The following is a 12105-nucleotide window of genomic DNA, read 5'->3' as shown; positions in this document are numbered from 1 at the left end:
GATTTTCCTCATTAAAAGAACATTTTTCTTCCTCAAAAATGTTTGTCATTTCCATAAACAGGGCTCAGGTAGGATTAGTTTGAGTCTGTCCTGTAAGACTGATTGAAATATCAGACAGTCTACAAAAGACCAGCAATAGAAGTTGCCAGTTAAAACCAATGGGAAGGCACTGAACAGGGAGGGGGACGAGGCAGGCAGCTGTGACTGGGTGCTAAAACCAGTGGAGGATGTCTGCTGATCCAGAAAAGCTGGAGTACTTCAGGGTCAGGCAAAAGTTCTGAAGTTAAGAGCTAAGCTAGATTTCAGTCCTAGAAGATGGGGAAGAAATGTAGAAACTCGGTTTCTGCAAATGAGGAATGAGCGAGATTGCAAAACAGGGCAGGAACCCATTTACTGGAGCTGGGTTAGAAGTGGCTCAGCAGAAGTGAGTCTGATTGGATGTGGAGACCCCAGACCTTAGTGAGTGCCTGGGCTGGGAAGGGACTGATCCTACAATTGGGGCTCTAAATAGAACTCCTCCACCAGTTTGTCAGCTTCTCAAATCTCCACACTTCTTTTCTTGTTTGCATTTTGTTACCATATTTGAAATGCATGATGCAAAGTTCCATAGCCCCTATTACTACTATCTTATAACCTTATATTGTTATATCTGTATATATATATGTATGTATTTAAATGTTATATAATTATATTATATAAGGTGCATTTACTTATCTTATATTCTCATATATGATTATAATATAATATATTAAAAGATTCGAATTTCTATTTACGCTCTGGTCGGAAGGACCGTTGACAGCTAGACCAGTGAGGGGAGCGCCGTTAACGGTGGCGGCTGCATGGTAGAGACTCAGGTGAAGAAGCTGAGACAAGTGAAAAGTTTCCTTCGCGGCCCTTAAAGCACTACTCCCTGCAGCACAAGACATGTAACTTTACAGTTACATCAGTGAGAACTGATTCTGCTCACACAGTTCAGGCCACTGGAGGACCAGAGAGCTTGCAAAAGATGAAGTTCGGCTGCCTCTCCTTCCGGCAGCCTTATGCAGGCTTTGTCTTGAACCGAGTCAAGACCATGGAGACACGTTGGCGCCCCCTGCTAAGCAGCCACCAGAACTGTACCATCGCCATCTACATTGCTTACAGGGACTGGGAAGATGATTCCTGGCGGGAGTTGCTGGTGGAGAGGCTCGGGATGACTCCTGCTCAGATTAAGACCTTGCTTGAGGAAGGGGAAAAATTTGGCCGAGGCGTGATTGCTGGGCTCATTGACATTGGGGAAACTTCGCAGTGCCCTGAAGACTTAGCTCCTGACGAGGTTGTGGAACTAGAAAATCAAGCTATACTGACCGACCTGAAACAGAAGTACCTGACCGTGATTTCAAACCCCAGGTGGTTACTAGAGCCCATACCTAGAAAAGGGGGAAAGGATATATTCCAGGTGGACATCCCAGAGTACCTAATCCCTTTGGGGCAGGAAGTATAGGCTCCTAAGAGGAACATTATGGAGAAGCAAGCTACATGCCTTTTACCATCATGATGCAGATATAGAAATCCAGTTGAAATCAGAATTTCACTCTAAATGCCACTGCATTTTAGAGTGCTATCCAGTAAATGCTGTTCATACAAACAGATATCTCTGCTTAGAGGAAGGGGAAAAGGGGAGGGGGGAATAGATCAAGACTTCCTTGGCATGCTGTCTGTTTGGGCTTATCAACTTTGACCTTCATTAAAAACGAAAAGCTACTAGAAAATAAAAAAGATTCGAATTTGCATGGATATGAGTTTAAGGAGACTTTAAAGGTTTGTGCCATTTCTTCTGAACACATTATATCAGTTCTTTGCTGCAAATTTTATGTACTGTGCTTTGAAAAATTAACAGTTCAGTTAATGACTTTTTGCATATTGTTTTGTTTAATTTGCTCAAATGTGTTTAAACTATTTGGTGCAAATAAAATTATTACTATTTTGCTTTTCAACTTTTAAGTAATCCTCTATTGCATTTGTGTTTGGGGACAATGAAATGATTTTGCCTTTAGATTGCCAAAGGTGTCAAGAACATCCTAATTTCATTACAAAAGAAAATTAGGTCAAAAGATTTAACAAAAGCTTTCTTTTCTAGAAATATTTTCAAGTAACCTCTGGATCCTCAAACACATCTTATTATAAGTCTTTAATGATTTGGGGAGTTTTCTAAATAAGAATTGCTTTGAAGTTCAAGAAAGCCTTGATTAACAAAAGAGAATCTACTTTAAAAGATGGCTTGGCAAGAGACCGAGCCCTCAGTCTTGGGGTTAGTTCATATGAAACTTGTTCCCATAAAGGATAGACTAACCAGTCTTAAACTTAAAACCCAGTAACCCCTTTTGTTGCTCAGATGTGGCTTCTCTCTCTCAGCCAACACGACAAGCAAACTCACTGCACTCTCCGTCTCTACATGGGACACAACTCCCAGGGATATAAACCTTACTGGCAATGTGGGACAGAAATCCTGGAATGAGCTGGGACTCAGCATCAAGGAAATGAGAAAACCTTCTAGCCAAAAGGGGGAAGAGAGAAATGAGACAAAGTGTCAATGGCCGAGAGATTTCAAACAGAGTCGAGAGGTTATCCTGGAGGTTATTCTTATACATTATATAGATATCACCTTTCAGTTAAGGTATATTGGAGAGGCTGGAGGAAAGTGCCTGAAAATGTAGAGCTGTGATCCAGTAACCACGTTTCTTGAAGATTGTTGTATAATGATATAGCTTTCTCAATGTGATGGTGTGATTGTGAAAACCTTGTGTCTAATGCTCCTTTTATGTATGGTATGGACAGGTGAGTAAAACATATGGATTAAAAATAAATAAATAATGGGGGAACAAATGTTAAGATAAATTTAATAGATTGAAATGCTAGTGATCAATGAAAGTGAGTGATAAGGGGTATAGAAAAAATAGGGGAAACAAAGGCTAAAATATATTGGGTAGACAGAAATTTAGTAATCAGTGAGAGGGAGGGATAAGGGGTATGGTATGTATGAGTTTTTCACTTTTTTCTTTTTATTTCTTTTTCTGAATTGATGCAAACGTTCTAAGAAATGATCATGGTGATGAATATTACAACCATGTGATGATATTGTGAGTTATTGATTATATACCAAGAATGGACGGTTCATATGGTAAGAATGTTCGTGTTTGTATGTTGTTATGTTTAAAAGAAATTAAAAAAAATGATTTGGGCTATGTACACTGTTTTATATAGCTGATGTGCTGGGGTTTTTGTTTAACTGTTTTTCTATATGACTTCAATGGTTTTATATAAAATCTTTATAAGTTGAAAGCAGTATTATATTATTAGTACTTACCAATGTTTTCATTTTGCTGTATAGTTTTCCAGAACAGTTTCATTCTCTCACCATACAATCCAACCAAAGTGTAAAATCAATGGCTCTTGGTATAATCACAGAGCTGTGCTTTCATTGCCACAATCAATTTTAGAGCATTTTTCAGAGCTCGAAAAAGAAAAACCCCAGGCCTTTTATATGCCCCCATTATTGACACTTAACATCAGTGTAGTACTTTTCCTACAACAAATGGAAGGACATTCAGATAGCAGTGTTAACTATAGTCTACAGTTTGCATTAGGTGTTTTTTCCCCATATGCCACTCTTTTATTAACACTTTGTAGTTGTGACATACATTTGTTCTAATTCATGGAAGAATATCTTGTATTTGGGCAATTAGCCACCTTCATCATCTACAACACGGTTTACTATGTTTTACTGTCCCTTGTTTCATTCTCTAGCTTTGCTTCCAGTGATATACATAGCCCTAAACATCCCTCTTAACCACAATCACATGCACGATTCAGTCCTATTATTTACACACACAGTAATGTGCCACCATCACCTCTATCCATTTCCAAACATTTACAATCAACCATATTAAAAAATTCTGCACAAAATAAACATCAGTTTCCCATTCTATCTTCTGGTACCCTGTTTTCTAAATTATAGCTCCCATTAATTTGCTCATTATATTTAGTTCACATTAATGAGATCATGCCATATTTGTCTTTGTGTGTCTGGCTTATTTCATTCAACATAGTGTTCTCAAGATTCAACCATGTTGTTGCATGCATCAGGACTTCATTCCATCTTACAGCAGAATAATATTCCATCATATGTATATAGCGCAATGTTTGCCCATTCATAAACTGATGGACACTTGGGTTGCTTCCATCTTCTGGCAACTGTGAATATTGCCACTATGAACATTGGTGTACAACTATCTATTTGCATCCCTGTTTTTGTTCTTCTGAGTATAAACCTAGTAGTCAGATTACCAGATCATACGGAGTTGTATGCTTAGCTTCCTGAGGAACCACAAACTGTATTCCACAGCAACTATACCATTTTACATTCCTACTAGCAGTAAATAAATGTTCTTATTTCTCCACATTCTTTCCAACACTTGGACTTTTCTGTACATTTAATAATGGCCATTCTAGTAGATGTGAAATGATATATCATCATAGTTTTGATTTGCATTTCCCTAAAGGCTAGTGAAGTTGAGCATCCTTTCATATGCTTTATATCCATTTGTATTTTCTCTTTGAAAAAAATGTCTATTCATGTCTTTTGCCCATTACTTAATTAGATTATTTATCTTTCTACTGTTGAGTCACAGGATATTAAACCCTTAATGGATATGTGGTTCCCAAATATTTTCTCCCATTGAGCAGGCTGCCTTTTCACCTCTTTTACAAAGTCCTTTGAAGCACCAAAGTATTCAGTTTTCAGAAGACTTCATTTATTTATTTTTTCTTTCTTTGCTTGTGCTTTGGATATAAAGTCTAAGAAATCACTGCCTACAAGAAGATCTTGACAATGCTTTCCTACATTTTCTTCTAGGAGTTTTATTTCCTTGTTCTAATATTTAGGCTTTTGATCCAGTTGAAGTTAATTTTTGTATAAGATTTAGGATGGGGTCCTTTTTCATTCTATTAGATATGAATAGCCAGTTCTTCCAGCACTATTTGTTAAATAAATTTTTCTATCCCAAATGAGTGGACTTGGCAGCCTTGTCAAAAATCAATTAACTAGGGTGGTGCAATGGTGGCTCAGTGGCAGAATTCTTGCCTGCCATGCCAGAGACCTGGGATCGATTCTCAGTGCCTGCCCATGCCAAAAAAAAAAAAAAATCAATTGACTATAGATATGAGGGTCTACTCCTGAATTCTCAATTTGGTTGCAATGATCAACATGTCTATCTTTATGCCAGTACCATGTTACATGATCACTATGGCTTTGTAATATGCTTTAAAGTTAGGAACTGTTAGTCCTACAACTTCCATCTTTTTAAAGATGCTTTTGCTATTCAGGGCCCCTCAACTTTTCAAATAAATTTGGTAATTGGCTTTTCCATTTAAGAAAGTAGGCTATTGGAATTTTGATAGGGACTACATTGAACCTGTAAATCAATTTGGGTAAAATTGACATTTTAACAACATTTAGTCTTCCGATCCATAAACACAGAATGTCCTTCCATTTATTTAGGTCTCCATTGATTTCTTTTAGCAATATTTTTGTAGTTTTCTGAATATAGTTTTCTTTCACATTCTTGGTTAACATTATTTCTAGATACTTAATTCTTTTAGTTGCTATTGTAAATGGAATTTTTTTCTTGACTTCTTCCTCATATTGCTTATTACCAGTGTATAGAAACACTACTGATATTTTCATGTTCACTTTGCATCTTATGACTTTGCTGAACTTATTAACTCTAGTAGCTTTGTTGTAGATTTGGGGGGGAGTTTCTAAATATAAGATCATGTCATCTGCAGATAGTGAAAGTTTTACTTCTTCCTTTCCAATTTGCATGCATTTTTTTCTTTTTATTGCCTAATTACTCTAGCTAGAACTTTTAGCACAATACTGAAAAACAATGGTGACAGTGGGTGTCTATGTCTTCTTGCTCTCGATCTTAGAGGGGAAAGCTTTCACCATTAAGTATGAATGCTCGCTGTGGATTTTCTTATATGTCCTTTATCATGTTGAGAAGGTTTCCATTTCCTCCGATCTTTTGAAGTGTTAAGGATGCTGATTCTGTGTTGATTGAGACAATCTTGGCTTTTTTTCTTTGATTTGTTAATGGGATGCACTGAATTAACTGTGTTTTTGTATTAACCTCCTTTGCATACCTGTAATAAAAACTATTTGATAATGGTGTATAATTATTTTATACACCATTTTAATTGCTGTTGGATTCAATTTGCACCAGTTTAATTGCTGTTGGATTCAATTTGAAAATATTTTGTTGAGATTTTTCCATCTATATTCATTAGAGAGATTGAATAGTAATTTTCTTTTCTTGTAGTATTTTTACCTGGCTTTGGTATTAGGGTGATGATGGCTTTAAAGAATGAATTAGGTAGTATTCCCTATTCTACTTTTTTGGGAAGAGTCTGAGTAGGATTTGTATTCATTTTTCTTGTAATGATTGGTGAAATTCATTTGTGAAATCATCTGACCATGAGCTCTTTTGTGGGGATAGGTTCTTGATGACTGATTCCATCTCTTTACTTGTGATTTGTTACCTGAGTTTTTTTATTTCTTCTAAATTCAGTGTAGGTCATTCATGAGTTTCTAGGAAGCTGTCTATTTTTTATGATTGTCTAATTTGTTAGCATATAGTTGTTCCTAGTATCCTCTTATGATTTTTTTTATTTCTCTGAGGTCAGTTGTAATGCCCTCCCCCTCATTTCTGTTTTGCCTCATGTGCATTGAGGCTCCTTGGTGAAGTTCATAGGTATTTATGATTGTTACTTCTTCTTGGTATATTTCCCCTTTTATTTGTATATGATGTCCTTCTTTCTCTTCTTTCTCTCTTATAATATTTTTGCAGAAGTCTATTTTGTACAATATTATAACTACACCAGCTCTTTTTTGTTTACTGTTTTCATGGAATATTTATTTCCAGACTTTCATTTTAACTTGTTTGTATTTTGGGGTCTAAAATGAATCTCTTGTAGGCAGCATATAGATGAATCCTATTTTTTTAATCCATCCTGCCAGTTTGTGCCTTTTGATTGGGGAGTTCAATCTATTAACATTCAGTATTATTACTATATACACAAAACTTGCTTCAACCATTATAGCCTTCAGCTTTTATTTGTCACATCTTTTTTTTCTCTCTCTCTCTCTCTTTTTATCCTTTTAGTTACTGTTACTGATAATCTTCATTTCTATACTGTCCTCCAAGCCCTTCTTGCCTGTCTTTTCTTTTCAATATGAAGAACTCCCTTTAGCACTTCTCATAGGGCAGGTTTCTTGTTAACAAACACTCTCAGTTTCTGTTTATCTGTGAGAAGCTTAAACTCTCCCTCATTTTTGATGGACAGTTTTACCAGATAAATAATTGTCTGCTGAAAATTTTTTCTTTCAGTCTCTTGAATATATCATACCATAGCTTTCTTGCCTCCATGGTTTCTGATGAGAAATTGGGGCTTAGTCTTATTGGCATCCCTGGCATGTGACAAATCACCTTTCCTTGCTACTTTCAGAATTCTCTTTTTATCTTTAGCATGTAATAATCTGATTAGTATGTGTCTTGGAGTGGGTCTATTCAGATGCATTCTGTTTGGACTATGTTGCACTTCTTGGATATGCATATTTATGTCTTTTTTAGGACTTGGGAAATTTTCAGCTGTTATTTTCTCATATTTTGGGGGGACCCTTTTCTCTTCTCTTCTTCTGAGACAATCATGATGCAAATGTTTGTAGCTTTGTGCCGTTATTCAATTCACTGTGATCTTGCTCCATTTTTTCCATTCTTTTCTCTATCTATAATTTTGTCTGCTCAATTTCAGATGTTCTGTCTTCCAGCTTACTGATCTTCTTTTTGGCCTCTTCACATCTGCTGTTGTGCTAGTGTATTTTAAAATTTCATCTATTGTTCCTTTCATTCCCATAAGGTCTGCTATTTTTCTTGCATACTTTCAAATTATTTTTTATGTTCACTTAATTTTAAAAAAATTTTAATACATTTATTTTCATGTGATTCTTAATAAAAACACTTTCAAAACAGTCTATACACTTCAAGCCACTCATAACCACATTACATTTCTATAAATATGGTTTGTTGGGGTATGGTGCCCAGATGTCTCTGTACAAAGATGTACAGTATGTACAATTACTGTAAATGGAAGCTGTGCAAAGCAGAGTCTAGAACACTAATCCATGCTGTGGCAGTTAGATTCAGTTGTCAACTTGGCCAGGTGAAGGCACCTAGTTCTGCTGCTGTGGACATGAGCCAATGGTAGGTGAATCTCATCTATTGCTGATTTACATCTGCAGTCAGTTAGGAGGTGTGCCTGCTGCAATGAAAGACGTTTGACTTAATTGGCTGGTGCTTAAATGAGAGACCGCAATGTAGCACAGCCAAAGCAGCTTGGCATTCCTCATCTCAGCACGCGCAGCTCAGCCCAGGCCTTTGGAGATGCAGAAAGAAGTCACCCCGGGGAAAGTTGTTGGAACCCAGGGGCCTGGAGAGAAGGCTAGCAGAGACCATCCTGTGCCGTCCCACGTAAGAAAGAACGTCAGTGGAAAGTTAGCTGCCTTTCCTCTGAAGAACTAACAAAATAAATCCCCTTTTATTAAAAGCCGACCTGTCTCTGGTGTGTTGCATTCCGGCAGCTAGCAAAGTAGAACACATGCCAAGGCTTAGGAAAACACTGCAATACATAAGACTAAAGCTTGAAACTGCATTGTTTCCTGTCACCTCCTCCCCGCCCCAGGGCAAATGATTACTTTATAAACAAGTATATGTGTATGTCACATAGAAAGAATAATTTGACTCCTAAGCTCAGCCAGCCCCATGCAGTTAGCTGACTGGATACAATACAGGGTTGCTCTCCTCAACCTCTCTCTTCAGGGCGCCATTTTGGTGTGCTCAACAGTCATCTCTTCACTGAGGTGCCGCTGCTGCTTCTGACTTTGAGTGAACCACAGCAACAGGAGATTTCAGTTTGGGAATGTAAAGGACAAACTTGTTTTCAATGAGAGCAAAAGTGACCATAGCAAGTCTGTGTCCACTAATGTGACCGGGGCTGGCAAGAGAAGGTCTGTGACGTGGGACTTAGGTGTTTGTTCTGAGTCAGAGGATTTGAGTTCTCCAAAATCAATGTAAAACCACCACTGAAGAAGTTTATAGGTGAATAACACCAAACTGGAGAAAGGATGGAAAAACTCAGGCTGCAGTCCCTTTCCAAAATGCAGAGGGCCCCTCTTCGCAGAGGCTCTTTCTGAAGCAGTTGATAACACCACTGTATGTTGTCTGACCTGCATGGGTGGCTACGTGCAGTCTTGTCTTGATGCCATCAGCAGAAGTCACCAGAGAAGCAGCAGGCACACCTGTCATGGCTCCAACTATAAGGAGATTTAAAGTTCCCACACGTCCATTGTCATCAGCCAGAAGTAGTTTGCAATAAGCATAAACAGAAAATAGATTGCAGAGAAGGGAATATGCTTTGGCACCCTTGTACAGACCAAACAGTCCCAGGTCCTGGAGCAAGTTCAGGGCACTGACACTGGATCTCATGGTGATATCTCCTGCTACCTGTAGGTAAACCTTCACTATCTCCAGGGGGTTGGGAAAGATGGCCTGAGAACCTCCAACACAACCTCCAGCAAAGACTTCTGCTAGAAATGGAATACAGCCATCTGTGCTGGCAAATTTTTCCCAGATAAAATTGGTAATAGCCAATTTAATGGCCTTTTCTGGTGCAACCCCTATTAATTGTGGTATCAGATCTGGGAGAGTTCTAAGAAGCCCTCATAATGCAAGACTTTCTTAAAACAGTCAATGCTGTTTTTGAATATCTACTCCCCCACGGCAGAGCCAGTTCCATGTTGAGTTTACATGTAAGTCTTCACCAGATCTGTAGAATACACTACACTGGCTCCCGCAGCTCCAGGAACAGAGCCCAGGGAGAATCTGTAAGCAAACTTGGCAATCTGGAGCCAGACAGGCCTTCCTAACCCATGAGATTGCTGTCTCTGAAGTTCTGCCAGATTGTAAGGTAAGGCACCTTCAACCAATGGGGCTGTTTTCTCAGTATCTGCCAAAGTCAAGCACCCTATAATAACAGTATATAAGTCTGTAAGATGGTAATGGATATCAGTTTCTGGTAGGATGACTTGTTCATTGTGTAGGGTATCCTGGGCCAATTCCTCGTTTGTACTTCAACATCTCTCCTTGTGCCAGCTAGAGTGCTATATGTTTTATTAAGCGCCATATTATTCAGTAAGGAGTTAAATGCATTGAAGTAGAAGAAGATAACCTGATGTGAGATACCAGCTGCTGAAACTAAGTTCTCCACAAAAGGAGTAAGCATGAGAGACTGAATAGTGACTATGATGTCACTGAAATCCAGCTGAGAAATCATGCCACTTTTGCTTTTATCATTCCGTGCAAAGGCTTGTCTTGCATGTTCCAGTCGCAACTCCTGGAGAAACTGTGAATTCTGTGTAGTTAAGATGTTTCTTCTGGTTATGTCCAAAATGCAGTCAAATAAATTCACAATGCCAATTAAAAGGGATATGATGATGAATAATAGTCTGTCCAAAAATTTCTTTGACATTTTCAAATGTCACCTCTCCATTTCCACTCTCACCAAATAATTGCAAAGCCACTATAAACATGGAATCTGGATCAGACAAAATAGATTCAAGTGCTAAAAACTCTCAATAGGCGATCAAACCATTCTTTGTTTGATCAGCTACTCCTGCCAAGAGTTGCACAACCTTTGGATTGCTATTTGGATCATTATATAGCTCAAGATAGCACTGGACAAAGTCTTCCGGGGTTGTGCAATGTTGTCCATCAACTTCAGCACTGGCATACTGTAGGAATATGTTTCTTAATTCACGAAGATCACCTCACTTTGTTGTCTGCACCTTGACTGCCGTGCTGTGCTCGGAAGCCCAGGACAAGTGAGTGAGCAAGCCTCACTGTCTTCAATATATCTCTTTAGCCATATTTTTCTTCATCTCCTTGAATTGACCTAGGAGATTTCTTTGAACATCTTTGATTACTTATTCCAAATTCTGTATCTACTCCTACTTCATAATTTGTTTCTTTGACTGGGCCATATCGTCCTGTTTCTTATTATGGCTGTAATTTTTTGCTGATATCTGGGCATCTGAGTATCTTGAAGGTCTGTTTCTTTCTCATCTAGGATTTGATATTTGATTGAGTTTGGGTTAAGGCTTTTTTTTGACAGTTGGTTTGTTGTTATTTCCAACCCAAACAGGGACAGGTCGGTATCTGTGCAGGGGAGCAGATGACAGCCAAAGGGCCCTGGGAAGAGGGGTCAGAAAAGACTCTAAAATGCCTTTTATTTTTGTCCAGCTTCCCAAGGTTGTACTTTCTCAGCTTGCTCAGCAGCTGGTGCTGTTTGTCAAAACTCCTTTTTGAGGTTTCCCTGAAAGTGCACTTTCCTGACCTGCCCAGCAGATGGTGGTCTCTGGCAACCTATCCCCTTAACCTTAGGCGGGCAGGTTATTTTTAGCTCATTGCCAGTTCTGTCCCTGACCTGGTCAAAAAAATGACGTGGCAGTGCCTGACTAGGACAGGCTAGAACAGCATGATCCAGTGGTCTAAATTTACGAGCCATTAGCTGGGTCAATACTGGGTCATGTCCCCTTCTGTACTTGGGATGGGGGACTCCTGTGGCCATCCCAGTCTGCAGCAGTCTGCTAGACAGCAATCAGAGCCTTCAAAGCTGTTTGCTTTGAGAGTGGGAGATGGGTGCCAGGAGCCACGGCCAGAAGCATTCCCATCTCTCACTGTCATTCCTCTGTCTCCTCCTCCCATACTTTCCTAGATGCTGCATGGAACTTGCCTGGTCTCTGGAGCTCCAGAACCAGTGATTCAGACAGTTTCTGAGTGTTCACTTGCTGCTTTGGGGACAGAAGTTATCAGTGCAGCTCTCTCCCTATTCCACCATTTTCCCAGAAGCCGATTTAATTTAATTTTAATTATGAAAATATCAAACACACAAAAAGTAAAAAGCATAGAACACTGAATCCTGATGCATCCATGATCTAGTTTTAACAATCTT

The 12105-nt window shown here is 38.7% G+C and overlaps 1 protein-coding gene and 2 pseudogenes across 5 annotated transcripts in view; 1 reads left to right on the top strand and 2 right to left on the bottom strand.

Moving 5' to 3' along the window:
- MME (membrane metalloendopeptidase) overlaps positions 1–12105 on the bottom strand; it is a 147696-nt gene that overhangs the window by 108554 nt on the left and 27037 nt on the right. The window contains exon 1 of one of the 5 annotated variants that reach the window (XM_077160835.1): positions 774–1095. The exons of 3 other annotated variants lie outside the window; for them this stretch is intronic. The gene's annotated coding sequence lies outside the window, so the exon portion shown is untranslated. Of the gene's footprint in view, positions 1–773; positions 1096–12105 lie in introns of those variants that run through there. One more of the 5 variants, XM_077160836.1, reaches the window with a different exon arrangement.
- Positions 794–1919, top strand: LOC143684138 (protein EOLA1 pseudogene; annotated as a pseudogene).
- Positions 8828–11858, bottom strand: LOC143682163 (electrogenic aspartate/glutamate antiporter SLC25A12, mitochondrial pseudogene; annotated as a pseudogene).

This window comes from Tamandua tetradactyla, chromosome 5 (assembly GCF_023851605.1).
Source record: "Tamandua tetradactyla isolate mTamTet1 chromosome 5, mTamTet1.pri, whole genome shotgun sequence".
In the NCBI taxonomy this organism is placed as follows: Eukaryota; Metazoa; Chordata; class Mammalia; order Pilosa; family Myrmecophagidae; genus Tamandua; species Tamandua tetradactyla.
The sequence above is the reverse complement of the archived record's forward strand: the minus strand, read 5'-3'. Positions and strand labels throughout refer to the sequence as shown.